The 15,118-nt window shown below is 39.1% G+C and overlaps 1 pseudogene; it reads left to right on the top strand.

Annotated features, from left to right (window-relative positions):
- The window catches only part of LOC110574983, a 139,966-nt pseudogene extending 127,744 nt beyond the window's left edge, over nt 1-12,222 (top strand).
- Nucleotides 12,223-15,118: the final 2,896 nt, after the last annotated feature.

The following is a 15,118-nucleotide window of genomic DNA, read 5'->3' as shown; positions in this document are numbered from 1 at the left end:
GGCATGGAGCCTGCTTGAGATTCTCTCTCTTCCTCTCCCTCTGCCCCTCCTGCTCGTGCTCTCTCTCTCTCATGCTCTCTCTAAAATAAATAAACAAACCTAAAATATATATGTAAGTATCAGTCTCACTAGTATCTGATTAGTAATTTGATTTGCATTCTTTGGTGCCTGTACCTAGAACTCCTTTGATAAAGTGCCTAGAATTGTGTCTGGCCCATTGTAGATGCTTAGTAAGTATTTAAGATTGAAGTGAAAGGTTTAACACTTTCCCATTTATCTGTTTACTGAGCATAATTCCTCATTTGGCATTGTCTTGTCTTTTTCTTCTTTATTATTGTGATATTAATGTTTTCCTTTTAATTTGTCTAAGATATTAAGCCTCTTTTTTTGTTAAAAATATTTTTTGTTAAAAAATATTTCCTCTGTGCTTTTAAAATTCCTTTTATATAAAGTTTTAAGTTTTTTATGTAGTCAGATTTTTCAATCATAATTGTAAGGTCTATCACTTTAAAGCTTATAAACTTTAAAGAGAACTCAAGAGACCTCATTAAAATTCAATGTTTTTCTTTATGAATTAAGTTTTTATATATATTTTATTCATCTGGCATTATGGGGTGAGGTGTGGGTCTAAATTGATTTTTCTCTAAATTAGTAACAGATATACCAATAGTTGAAGCTTCTTTTTCCAGTGTCTTCTGATTTTTACCAATGGCTCTTGGTAAGACACGTGGGTTGAAACAAAAGAGGATGAGTTTCAAATATGAGAGAATATGAGGTAAAAAGGAATTATCTAACACTTCGCTGTGTGGGTTACACGACCCTGCTTTCAAAGGGTTTACAATCTTGTTGTCAAAGGTCAGATTTTGTTTACTTCATTTATGTGTTCGAATATAACAATCTCGTAGCCTTAAAGTGTTTCAAAGTGGGCATTGAAATTTCACTTTTACTACAATTCAGATATGCAGTATAAATGTGGTTTCTCTATTTCCTAAAAACCTGATATAATTATTCTTCACAAATCCCTATGGCACTTATATCTGACCCCTGGGGACTTCTCAAGGCTAGAGCCTGGGTGATAGAAATGGAACTGGTCTTGGAGAAAAGGTGTCCTTGTATTCTCTGGTGCTGTGTCCCCACTAGCCTTGAGGTCAGGGTCCACAGCTTATGACCTTTTTGTCTATTTCTGTTTTTGTTTTTTTGGCTCAGTCACTATTCTAAGAGCATATTGACCCTCTCCCTCTAGCTGCTTCAATCTCATCTCTAGAAATCCTCTGACTCCCTGTCACAACTTCCTTCTCACCCCCGGACACAGAGTTCACCATTTATTCTCTGTGGTGGCCAGCCTCTTGGCAGGCTTCCAGGCTCCAACACAGGATTCATACAACGTGAGAAGAAAGGTTGACTCAGATGTGTTAATCAAGTCCTCACTGCAGAGGACACTATTGGTACTCCACAGTGATCCACTTTGCCAACCAATTCAACAATCCTTCCAGAGGTTGTGCGTTGGTTGCTGTGTACAAATGTCCCTTTCTTTAAAGAATGTCACCCAGCTGAGTGGGGGCCACTTTTACACAGGAAGCCAGGCTTACCCCCACCTTTGGGATACAACCCACAGCCAAGGACTAAATGCTAGAGGGGGGTATGGAATTCTGACCCCCTTGCCTCAAGGGGAAACAACTCTATGGTACAATTCATAGTACAGAACTCCCTATGGGATCAGGCTAGAGCTAAGAACACATCCTTGCTTAGCACCTTCCCCTGCCCTGTCCCACTTCCCTCACTCCCTTTCTCCTGAGAGCATTCCTCCAATATACAGCAGGCACCAGAATCTTTGTCTCAAGCTCTGCTTCTAATGAACATGACTAAGACACTCACAATGTCTGATAATGCCTCTCTTTACTAGGCTGAGTCATCCCATGTTGGCAAATAGGTCTCTGTCCAGAGGACTTTTCTGAGACTTTCAAACCATGAATGAGACAAAAGTTTCCTGGCCTCAGTTTTCCCCAAATTTGTCTGTCAGCACAACCCCATCCTTTTCCCCAGGCCATGCCTATATAAGAGTTCTTAATACATCAAAATACTAGTTTTCTCAGTTTTGTGAATTGAAAATACCTTCCCTCACTCTCTTTCTTGGTTTATCTTTGCACTCTTTGTATTGTTTTTTGATGAACAGAAGTCTCCTTTCCTTATAGTTAGGGTATCTTTTGCATCTTGTTTATGCAATTCTTCTCTACCCACTAGCTCATGAAGATATTTCCCTATATTGTCTTCTACAAGCTTCTTATTTTTCCTTTCATGTTTAGGTTTTTAATACATGAATATACAGGAATATATTTGGGGGTATAGTGTGAGATAGGGGTTTAATTTAATTTAATTTAATTATAGCCACTCATCTCAGTACTATTTATTATAAGGACTGACATTTCTCCTCTGTTCTACAGTACAACATATGTCAAATATTGACCTTCTGCATGGATATGTTTCTGAGTTCTCCATTCTATTTCACTGGTCTATTTTTCTATCCCTGAAAAAAATACATACTGTCTTGATTACTAAAGCTTTATAATACTCTTCTTATCCAGTAAAGTCTTCCCCTTTATTCTTTTACTTCAAAAGGTTAATGGCTATCCTTATCCTTTTGTATTTCTATATGAATTTTAAAATCAGTTTGTCAAGTTCCACCAAAACACATTTATTGCAATTGCATTGAATTTAGAATTAAATTTGGGGAGAATTGGCATCTTTTTTGCTCATATTTACTATGGCATATCTCCCCCTTTTTATATTTCTCTAATGCCTCAGAATAAGGTTTGATCATTTTTTTCTGTAGATGTCTTGCACATCTTTTATTAGATTTATTCCTCAGTATTTTATATTAATTTCATTTTGTTTGTTGCTGGTATGGAGAAATATATTGGATTTTTGGATACTGAGCTTTTATATCCTGAGACTGGGTTAAATTCTCTTATTAATTCCAATAGTTTATCTGCCAAACCATTTGGATTTTCTATGAATATAGTTATATCATACGTAAATACTGCCCGTTTTCAGTTTCTTTCTTTCTAATTCTTATGCCTTTTTCTTGTTTTGTGCACTGGCCAGAACACTGAAAGATGCTGAATAGCAGTGATTATCAGGGGCATCCTTGTCTTGTTCCTGATCTCCAAGGAAAAGTTTTCAACTTTATATCATTTAGTATGTTTGCAGTAGGTTTTTTAGAGACTAAAAAAGTTCTCTTCTGAGAACTTCCAGGGAAGATGGCAGAGAAGGAGGACCCTAGGCTCACCATAGATATGCCTAGGTAACACCCACATCAGTGTAAATAACCCAGAAAACAACCCAAAGACTGGCAGAACAGACTCTCCACAGCTAAATGTAGAGTAGAGGCCATATCAAAGAGGATAGGAAGGGCAGAGACATGGTCAGGAACCAAGCTGACCTATGGGACTGTCCACAGGAAGGAGGAGTGCTGTGGGCACAGAGGAGAGAGGAGCAGACCCCACCCCAGGCACCCCAGGCATGGGGAACAAGCACCAGAAGACAAATCCCCATAACATTTGGCTTTGAAAACTAGAGAGGCGTACCTTCATGAGTTCTTACAATCAGTGGGACTTGACAAGTAGAACTTTTAAAAATCAGTGGGCTTGGCTCTTGGAGAGCCAAAGGGTGACAGGAAACAGAGTCCCCCACCCTTAAAGAGACAGTACAACAAACAGCCCCACAGAGATACAGCATCGAAGCAGCAGTTTGAAAAATGCCTGCGGTATACAGGATGGAGAATTGTTTACTAATCTCAGGGTGTGGTGGAGGGGAAGAGGTCTTTGGGAAACTTCTCTAGGAACAAAAGAGCTTGTAGGCACTATTTCACTAACCCATCCCCCAGCCTAGATACACAGTCACCTGTGGGAACCAGCAGAGTGTGAACACTCTCCACCTAGCTTGTTAATAGTGCACCCACCCTTGGGGCGCCTGGGTGGCTCAGTTGGTTAAGCCACTGCTTTCGGCTCAGGTCATGATCCTGGAGTCCCGGGATCGAGTGCCGCATCAGGCTCCCTGCTCAGCAGGGAGTCTGCTTCTCCCTCTGACCCTCCCCCTTCTCATGCTCTCGCTCTCTATCTCATTCTCTCTCTCAAATAAATAAACAAAATCTTAAAAAAAAAAATAGTGCACCCACCCCTGCACTCTTCTGCAGACTCACCCCCTCCAAACCAGCCATGGCAGAAGAACTCCAAAGTAGCTACAAGTCGCCTCCCACAGCAAACCAGCCCAGACCTTGCTAACACCACACACCTCACCCCTTTGTTCTCCTGCAGACCCTCCCCCTCCAACACCACCTCTGCAGGAGTCCATCCAAACTGGTGCCACAAGCCACAGTGTGAAAGCAGCCCTAACAGTGGTTAGCACCACCCCAAAGTGACTCCTGCCCTGGAGAGAGAGGAGAAGAAAGCCACACACACCAGTCCAACTGAGGCCCCAGCAGTGGGCTGGGGGCAGACATCTGGTCTGCCTGCAGGCCCCACCCACCAATGAAAGCTTTTCAGGGGACAACACAGGGAGAGCACCCTGCAGCTTACTGCTACTGCAGCTCTGGCAAACACCTGGTCTGACCAAACTCAGGCCCAAGGTGGCCCCAGACTGGCCCACTAACACCACCATGACCAACCCCTGCCCATAACAGGCAAAGAAAGCCATTGCAGATGACTGGATTGCAGGCAAATGCAGCTCAGCCACAATAGTAAGGCACATACAACGCACATGGGATATACCCCTGAAGCACCAGGTTCTGGTGAACAGGGCACATTGCACTGCAGGGCACTACAGGACCTCTTACTCATAAGCAGGAGATGTAGCTGACTTCCTTAACACAGAGAAACAGACACAGAGAAATAGACAAAATGAGGAGACAGAGGAATGTGTCCCAAATGAAAGAACAGGAAAAAAAAATCACAGCAAGAGAGCTAAACGAAACAGAGATAAGTAAGCCTGATAGAGAATTTAAAGTAATTGTCATAATTGTCACTGGACTTGAGAAAAGAATGGAGGACCTCAGTGAGACCTTCAACAAAGACATATAAAACATAAAAAAGAACCAACCAGAGATGAAGAACTCAATAACTGAAATTAAAAACACACTAAAGGGAATAAATAATAGAATGAAAGAGCAGAAGAATGGATCCGTGGCCTGGAGGACAGAGTATCAGAAAGAAATCAAGCTGAACAGGAGAGAGAAAAAAGAATAATAGAAAATGAAAATGGACTACAGGAACTCAGTGATATCATCAAATGTAGTAATACTGATATTATAGGGATCCCAGAAGAAGAGAGAAGGTGGGGGGCAGAAAATGTATTTGAGGAAAAAATAGCTGAAAATTTCCCAAATCTGGAGAAGGAATTAGAAATCCAGATCCAGGAGGCAGAGAGGTCCCCAAAAAAAACAACCCAAGGAGGTCACACCGAAACACACAGTAATTAAAATAGCAAAAAGTAGTGATAGAGAATTTAAAGGCAGCAAGAAAAAAGAAAACAGTTATGTACAAGGGAAACCCCAAAAGCTATCAGCTGATTTTTCAGCAGAAACTTTGCAGGCCAGAAGAGAATGGCATGATATATTCAAAGTGTTGAAAGAAAAATCTGTAGCCAAGAATACCTATCCAGCAATGGGATCATTCAGAATAGAAGGAGAGATAATTTCCTAGACACAAAAAAGTTAAAGGAGTTAATGACCACTAGACCAGCCCTACAAGAAATGTTAAAGGGGACTCTTCGAGTAGAAAGGAAAGTCCATAAGCAGAAGTAAGAAAAGTAGGAGACACAAAGGCAGTAAAATTAAGTATATGCATAAAAATCAGTGAAGGGATTCACAAAATAACAAGATGTAAAGTATGACACAATATACCTAAAACGTAGGGGAGAGAGGAGTAAAAATTTAGTGCTTCTGGAATGGGTTCAAACGTAAGCAACCATCACCTTAATATAAAACGCTATATGCAGAAAATGTTATAAACCTAATGGTCACTATATATAAATCAATAACTGGTAATAGATAAGTAAAAAATAAAGAAAAAGGAACGCAAGCCTGTCACTAAAGAAAGCCAGCAAGCTGTAAGAGAAGAGAGCAAGAGAAGAAAGGAACAGAGAAAAACTACAAAAACAACCATAAAACAAGTAACAAAATGGTAGTAAGTACATACTCATCAATAGTTACTTTGAGTGTAAATGGACTAAATGCATCAGTCAAAAGACAAAAGGTGACAGAATGGATAAAAAAGCAAGACTTATCTATATGCTGCACACAAGTATTCATTTCACACTTAAAGACACATGCAGATTGAAGTGAAGGGATGAAAAATCATTTATCATGCAAATGGAAGTGAAAAGAAAGCCAGGTTAGCAATACTAATATCAGACAAAATAGCCTTCAAAGCAAAGACTGTAACAAGAGACAAAGAGGGATACTACATAATCATAAGGGGAACAATTCAACAAGAAGATGTAACAATTGTAAATATTTATGCACCCAATATGGGAGCATCCAAATACATAAAACAACTAATAACAAACATAAAGGAAGTAATCAATAGTAATACAAAAATGGTAGGAGACTTTTACACCTCACTTACATCAACGGATAGGTCATCCAAACAGAAAATGAACAAGGAAATGGTGTCTTTGAATGACACATTGGACCAGATGGATCTAACAGATATATTCAGAACATTCCACTCTAAAACAGCAGAATACACATTCATTTCAAGTGCATATGGAATATTCTCCAGAATTGATCACATGTTAGGCCACAAAACAAGTCTCAACAAATTCAAAAAGACTGAAGTCAAATCATGCATCTTTTCCAACCACTACGCTATGAAACTAGAAATTACAAGAAAAAAAAATCTTTAAAGAACATACATACATGGAGGTTAAATAACATGCTATTAAACGGTGATTGGGTCAACCAAGAAGTCAAAGAGGAAATTAAAAAATACACAGAGATAAATGAAAAGGAAAACACAACAGTCCAAAATCTTTGGGATACAAAAAGGCTGTTCTAAGAGGGAAGTTCAGAGCAATACAAGCCTACCTCATGAAGCAAGAAAATTCTCAAATAAACAACCTAGCCTTACACCTAAAGGAGCTAGAAAAAGAACAACAAACAAAACCCAAAACTGGTAGAAAGAAAGAAATAATAAAGATTGGAGCAGAAATAAATGTAATAGAAACTAAAAAACAATAGAACAGATCAAGGAAACTAGGAGCTGCTTCTTTGAAAAGAGAAACAAAAGTCATAAACCTCTAGCCAGATTCATCAAAAGAGAGAGAGAGAGAGGACTCAAACAAAATCAGAAATGAAAGAAGAGAAATAACAACAGACACCACAGAAATACAAACAACTGTAAGAGAATATTATGAAAAATTATATGCCAACAAATTGAACAACCTAGAAGAAACGGATAAATTCCTAGAAACCTATGTCCCACTAAAACTGAATCAAGAAGAAATAGAAAATTGAACAGACTGATTACCAGCAATGAAATTGAATCAGTAATCAAAAAACTCCCAACAATTAAAGAAGAGTTAATACGTATTCTTCTCACACTATTCCAAAAAATAGAAGAGGAAGGAAAACCCAAATTCATTCTGAGGCCAGCATTAGCCTTCTACCAAAACCAGATAAAAACACTACAAAAAAAGAGAACTATAGTCCAATAACTCTGATGGACACAGATGCCAAAAATCTGAACAAAACATTAGCAAACCAAATCCAACAATACATTAAATCATTCACCATGATCAAGTGGGATTTATTCCTGGGATGCAAAGGTTGCAAATCAATCAACATGATACATCACATCAGTAAGAGAAAAGATAAGAAACATAAGATCATTTCAATAGATGCAGAAAAATTATTTGATAAAGTACAACATACATTCATGATAAAAAGTCTCAACAAAGTAGGTTTAGATGAAACACAACTTAACATAATAAAGGCCACATATGAAAAACCCACAGTTAACATTATCCTCAGTGGTGAAAAACTGAGAGCTTTTCCCCTAAGGTCAGGAACAAGACAAGGATGTCCACTCTCACCACTTTTACTCAACACAATATGGAAGTCCTAGCCACAGCAATCAGACAACAAAAATAAAATGCATCCAAATTGGTAAGAAAGAAGTGAAACTTTTACTATTTGCAGAGGACATGATACCATATATAGAAAACCTGGGGTGCCTGGATGGCTCAGTCAGCTGAGCATCCAACTCCTGGTTTCAGCTCAGGTTATGATTTCAGGGTTGTGAGATCAGGCCCCACTTCAGGCTCCACACTGGGCATGGAGACTGCTTGGAATTCTTTCTCTCCCTCTCCCCTTGCCCCTCTCCCCCATACAAAAAAAAACAAAACCTGCAAGACTCCACCAAAAAACTACTAGAACTGATAAATGAATTCAATAAGTTTACAGAATATAATATCAATATACAGAAATTCATTGCATTTCTATACAGAAATGATACACTAATAATAAAGTAGCAGAAAGAGAAATTAAGAAAACAATCCCGGGCGCCTGGATGGCTCAGTCATTAAGTGTCTGTCTTCAGCTCAGGTCATGATCCCAGGGTCCTGGGATCGAGCCCCACATCAGGCTCTCTGCTCGATGGGAAGCCTGCTTCTCCCTCTCCCACTCCCCCTGTTTGTGTTCCCTCTCTCACTATGTCTCTGTCAAATAAATAAATAAAATCTTTTAAAAAAAAAGAAAACAATCCCATTTAGAATTGTACCAAAAATAATAAAATACTTGGGAATAAACCTAACCAAGGACGTGAAAGACCTAGACTCTGAAAACTATAAAACACTGATGAAAGAAATTGAAGAGGACACAAAGAAATGGAAAGACATTCTATGTTCATGGATCAGAAGAACAAATGCTGTTAAAATGTCTATACTACCCAAAGCAATCTATACATTTAATGCAATCCCTATCAAAATACCAACATCATTTTTCACAGAGCTAGAACAAACAATCCTAAAATTAGTATGGAACCACAAAAGACTCCAAATAGCCAAAGCAACCTTGAAAAAGAAAAACAAAACTAGAGGCATCACAATTCTGTACTTCAAGTTATATTACAAAGCTCTAGTGATCAAAACATTATGGCACTGGCACAAAAATAGACATATAGATCAATAGAACAGAACAGAAAACCCAGAAATAAGCCCATAACTACATGATCAAATAATCTTCAGCAAAGGAGGAAAAAATATACAATGGGAAAAAGACAGTCTCTTCAACAAATAGTGCTGGGAAAACTGGAGAGCTACATGCAAAAGAATGACACTGGGCCACTTTCTTACACAAAAATAAATTCAAAATGGATTAAAGACCTAAATGTGAGACCTGAAAGCATAAAAATCCTAGAAGAGAGCAGAGGCAGTAATTTCTCTGACATTGGCCATAGTAATATTTTTCTAGGTATGTCTCCTGAGGCAAGGAAAACAAAAGCAAAAATAAACTATTGGGACTACATCAAAATAAAAAGCTTCTACACAGCGGAGGAAACAATCAACAAAACTAAAAGGCAACCTATGGAATGGGAGAAGATATTTGCAAATGACATATCTGAATAAGGGGTTAGTATCCAAAATATATAAAGAACTTTATACAACTCAACACCCAAAAAAACCAAATAATCCAATTAAAAAATGGGCAGAAGACATGAGCAGACATTTCTCCAAAGAAGACATCTAGATGGCCAAGAGACACATAAAAAGATGCTCAACATCACTTATTATCAGGGAAATGCACATCAAAACCACAATGAGATATCACCTCACACCTGTCAGAATGGTTAGTATCAAGAACACAAGAAATGGGCGCCTGGGTGGCTCAGTTGCTTAAGCGACTGTCTTTGGCTCAGGTCATGATCCTGGAGTCCCGGGATCGAGTCCCGCATCGGGCTCCCTGCTCGGCAGGGAGTCTGCTTCTGCCTCTGACCCTCCCCCCTATCGTGTTCTCTCTCTTTCTCTCTCTCTCTCAGATAAATAAATAAAATCTTAAAAAAAAAAAACACAAGAAATAAGTGCTGCTGAAAAGGTGGAGAAAAAGGAATCCTCATGCACTGTTGGGAATGCAAACTGGTGCAGCCACTGTGAAGACAGTATGCGGTTCCTCAAAAATTAAAAATAGAATTACCATAGGATCTAGTAATTCCACTACTATTTGCCCAAAAAGTACAAAAACACTAATTTGAAAAGATATATGCACCCGTTTATTGCAGTATTTACAATAGCCAAATTATGGAAGTAAGCCAAGTGTCCATCAATAGATGAAAGGATAAAAAGACATGGGGTGTGTGTATATGTGTGTGTATGTGTGTGTGTGCAGAGAGAGAGAGAGAGGAATAAATATTACTGAGCCATAAAAAAGAATGAAATCTTGCCATTTGTAACAATATGGATGAATCTAGAGTATAATGCTAAGTGAAATAAGTCAGAGAAAGACAAATGCATAATTTCACTCATATGTGGAATTTAAGAAACAAAACAAAGAAAAAAAGAGACAAATAAAAATCACTCTGAAGGGGCGCCTGGGTGGCTCAGTCAGTTAAGCATCTGCCTTCAGCTCAGGTCATGATCCTGGAGTCCTGAGATCCAGCCCTGCATTGGGCTCCCTGCTCAGCAAGGAGCCTGCTTCTCCCTCTCCCTCTGCTGCTCGTCCCTGCATGTGCTCTCTCACTCTCTCTCAAATAAATAAATAAATAAAATCTTTTGTAAAAAATCACTCTGGGGGCGCCTGGGTGGCTCAGTTGTTAAGCGTCTGCCTTCAGCTCAGGTCATGATCCCAGCGTCCTGGGATCGAGCCCCATGTCAGGCTTCCTGCTCAGCGGGAAGCCTGCTTCTCCCTCTCCCACTCCCCCTGCTTTTGTTCCCTCTCTCGCTGTCTCTCTCTGTCAAATAAATAAATAAAATCTTGGGCGCCTGGGTGGCTCAGATGGTTGAGCGTCTGCCTTCGGCTCAGGTCATGATCCCAGGGTCCTGGGATCGAGTCCCGCATCGGGCTCTCTGCTCCTTGGGAGCCTGCTTCTCCCTCTGCCTCTCTCTCTCTCTGTCTCTCATGAATAAATAAATAAAAATCTTTAAAATAAATAAATAAATAAATAAATAAATAAATAAGTAAATAAAATCTTAAAAAGAAAAGAAAAGAAAAAATCACTCTGAAATACAGAGAACAACCTAGTGGTAATCGGAAGGGAGGTGGGGAGGGAATGGGTGGAATATGTGAAGGGGATTAAGAATACACCCATCATGGGGCGCCTGGGTGGTTAAGTGACGGCCTTCAGCTCGGGTCATGATCCTGGAGTCCCGGGATCGAGTCCCACATCAGGCTCCCAGCTCAGCAGGGAGTCTACTTCTCCCTCTGACCCTCCCCCCTCTCATGTTCTCTCTCTCTCTCGTTCTCTCTCTCAAATAAATAAATAAAACCTTAAAAAAAAAAAAAAAAGAATACGCTCATCATGATGAGCACTGAGTAATATACAGAACTGTTGAATCATGAGTGGGGGAAGACGGCAGCAGCCATTCCACAGTGGACCTAGACCATGGAGCAGCAAGCAGCGACCCTAGAAGGACATTATCAAATTTTTACAGGACTACAGTTCAGATTTGTTTCTTGCAGAACATAAGTTATTAGGAAACATTGAAAATGTGGTCAAAACAACTAACAAGGACCATTTGGTTACAGCCTATAATCGTCTTTTTGAAAGTAAGCATTTCAAGGGTACTGAAAATTTAAGTAAAGTGTCTGAGCACGTGAAAAATGTGAAGCTTAATGAAGATAAACCCAAAGAAACCCAAGTCTGAAGAGACTCTGGATGAGGGTCCACCAAAATATATAAATTGTATCCTCAAAAAAGGAGATAAAACCAACTTTCCCAAAACAGGAGATGTTGTTCACTGCTGGTATACAGGAACACCACAGGATGGGACTGGTTTTGATACTATATTCAAACAAGTTCAAAGAAGAAAAATGCCACACCCTTAAGTTTTAAGGTTGGAATAGGCAAAGTTATCAGAGGATGGGATGAAGCACTCTTGACTATGAGTAAAGGAGAAAAGGCTCAACCGGAGATTGAACCAGAATGGGTTTATGGTAAGAAAGGACAGCCTGATGCCAAAATTCCACCAAATGCAAAACTCAGTTTCAAAGTGGAATTAGTGGATATTGATTAAAAGAGCAATGCTTCAGATACAAAGACATCAGCAACAATAAAACATGGCTTTGAAGAAACTTATGTAACTAATTAAAGCTGGTTACCACTGTTAGGGAAGAGTCAACTTGAAAATTCAAGAAGCCAAATATTGTTTACTCGATTCCCAACTTTTAAGATATGTAATCCATTAAAATTCCCTAAAGTTTGAAATATTTTACTACAGCTGTGTAAAATATTGGTTAAGGAGAACTGACATTCCTTTTACCTCATGTTGTAAACTAAAAGGCTCAATAAAAATATATCCAGTGTCCAAAAAAAAAAACAGCAATTTTTGAGTCACTATGTTGTATATCTGAAACTAATATAACACTGCATGTTAATTATATTGGATTTAAAATTTAAAAGAAAGAATATTCTCTTCTCCTACTTTGCTAAGAGTTTTTACATAAAAGGATGTTTAATATTGTCAATGAACTTTCTACATCTATTGAAATAATCACATGATTCCCCCCCTTATTCTGTTAATGTGATGAATTAAACTGTTTGATTTTTAAATTGAAACCCAACTTTGCATTCCTGGGTGAAGCCGCATTTGGTCATGATGTGTCATGCCCTATGAACATTCTTATACATGTCTTTTGATGCACTGTGCACACATTTCTTTTAGCTACACATGTAGGAGTGGAAATGCTGGGTCATAAAGTATGGAAGTTGGTTTTAAGGAAAGAGCAAGGCTTTAGGTGTACTGAGTCAAGGCTTCAGGAGGACCTCTAGGGGTAAATGTCCAGCAGGCAATTAAAAATGTGGGACTGGAGTTTGGGTAGAACCAGAGGTGTGGATTTGCAAGTCATCAACATAAAGCTTACATCTGAAACCACTGGGACAGAATGCTCTGTGTGGGGGAGGATCACTGAAGAGAGAAGAGGACTCCAGATCAATACTTGAGAAACACCTGTAGCTAGGAGGCAGGATGACAAAGAGCCAGGAGAGAGAGGCATGACTTCAAATGGGCGGGACAAAAACAAAGAGTATCAAGTTTTCAACATTATGGAGAAAACAAGGGTAGGGAGTCCATAGTTTTGGTGACCAAGAGGCCTTCGTACTATTTTCTCCCTTGCTATAGCTACTGCTATGCTCTTCTGTTTACTTTTCAACTTTATAAAGTTCTTTGGCTACTTCTGAAATCATGCCAATTTGCAGGACTGTTATCACCCTGGCAGCTGCTAAGAACATTCTCTACCACCCCACAGAAATACTCAGGACACAGTACTTAATGAGCACTTACTAATTATAGGCCTATCAGTCAAAATTATGCCATCCAAAATAGCAGGCTTTCAAAAGTCAGCTGAAGGTGCATGTGTCACAGGACAAAGCAGTGACACAAATGAACAAAGAGAAAAAAAGAGGTTGCCTTTAAAAAACTATTAACTTCATAGAATTGGGCAGCTGAGATTTCATGACTTGATATACTGAACTTTCCTTCATGCTACCTCTTGTAATTTCCTGTCATACTATTTAAGGCACCTTTCCAAAGGCTACTGGAGAAAAATTATGAGAAAAGAGAAGGGGAAGAAGAGGACAGGTCAGCTGAGTTCTGAGGATAGAAACACTGGAGAAAGTTTGGGAAGATTTCAGTAGCTTGCCCTACACTCTCTGTGAGCAGAAAGTAAAGCAACATATACACTATATGTTATTAGGTACACAGCAGCATCCCTCAATATGCAGTGAATGTTATTCCACAAAATAAATAGCTATCATGCTTTTACTCTATTCCAAACAAAACAAAGATAACTAACCTTGCAGTAGATATCTTATCAGCAACATAAAAGGTTAAAAGGCAATGGAAAGTGAGAGCAGGGGCCCCTGGTTGGCTCAGTAGATTAAGCATCTGACTCTTGGTTTCTGCTCAGGTCCTGATCTCAGGGTTGTGAGATCAAGCCCTGTGTCAGGCTCCTCGCTAAGTGCACGGTCTTCTTAAGACTCTCTCCCTCTCCCTCTGCCCCTCCCCGCTCCCCCCAATCTCTCTCTCTCTCTTTTCCCCTCTCTAAAATCAATAAGTAAATCTTAAAAAAAAAAAAAAAGTGAGAGGGTAAGTGTTAAAAAAACAAAATGGATAACTTCCAAAACAGAAGAAGAAAGCAAAAATCAAATAAACAGGAACAACAAGAAAGCAAAAATTAAACTCAAATATATTCATAATCTAAATTTTTAATCACTATCTTTAATAGATAATTAAGTCTGTTCATATTGGGTGAGTGAAAACAAAAACTAGAGATGGGCACACCTAAAACACAATGACATACATAAGCTAAAATAAAAGGAATGGGAAAAAATATACTAGACAAATAACAAAAAATCTATCTAGCAAAATTAGTAGGAGGCAAAACAAAATTTAAAGGGGAAAGACTTAGTAGTAATAAAGCAGGACCTCATTTGATGACAAAATAAGCAATCTACAAGAAGCTATAACAATTTTGAACTTCCATGCATTAATAACATAGTTTAAAAATATATAAAGCAACACTTTTATAAAATCCACCATTCTAGAAGATTTTAGTTTATTTCTCTTAAAAAGTTATCAATAAGAGGAGCAAGATGGCAGAGGAGTAGGAGACCTAAATTTCATCTGGTCCCAGGAATTCAGCTGGATAGGGATCAAACCATTCTGAACACCTACGAACTCAACAGGAGATTGAAGAAAATAGCAGCAACTCTCTGAAGAGAAAAGCGACCACTTTCTGGAAGGTAGGACGTGTGGAGAAGTGAATCCAAGGTGATATTTGGGAGGATAGGTGGCGGGGGAGGGGCCTCCGTCAGCCGCTTCTGGCAAGTGATAGAGCCGAGGAGCACAAAATCGGAACTTGTAGAAGTCTGCTCCACTGAGGGACGTCACTCCAGTGGCTAAGCTGGGGGTG

Source organism: Neomonachus schauinslandi, chromosome X, assembly GCF_002201575.2.
Source record: "Neomonachus schauinslandi chromosome X, ASM220157v2, whole genome shotgun sequence".
NCBI lineage: Eukaryota > Metazoa > Chordata > Mammalia > Carnivora > Phocidae > Neomonachus > Neomonachus schauinslandi.
The sequence above is the reverse complement of the archived record's forward strand: the minus strand, read 5'-3'. Positions and strand labels throughout refer to the sequence as shown.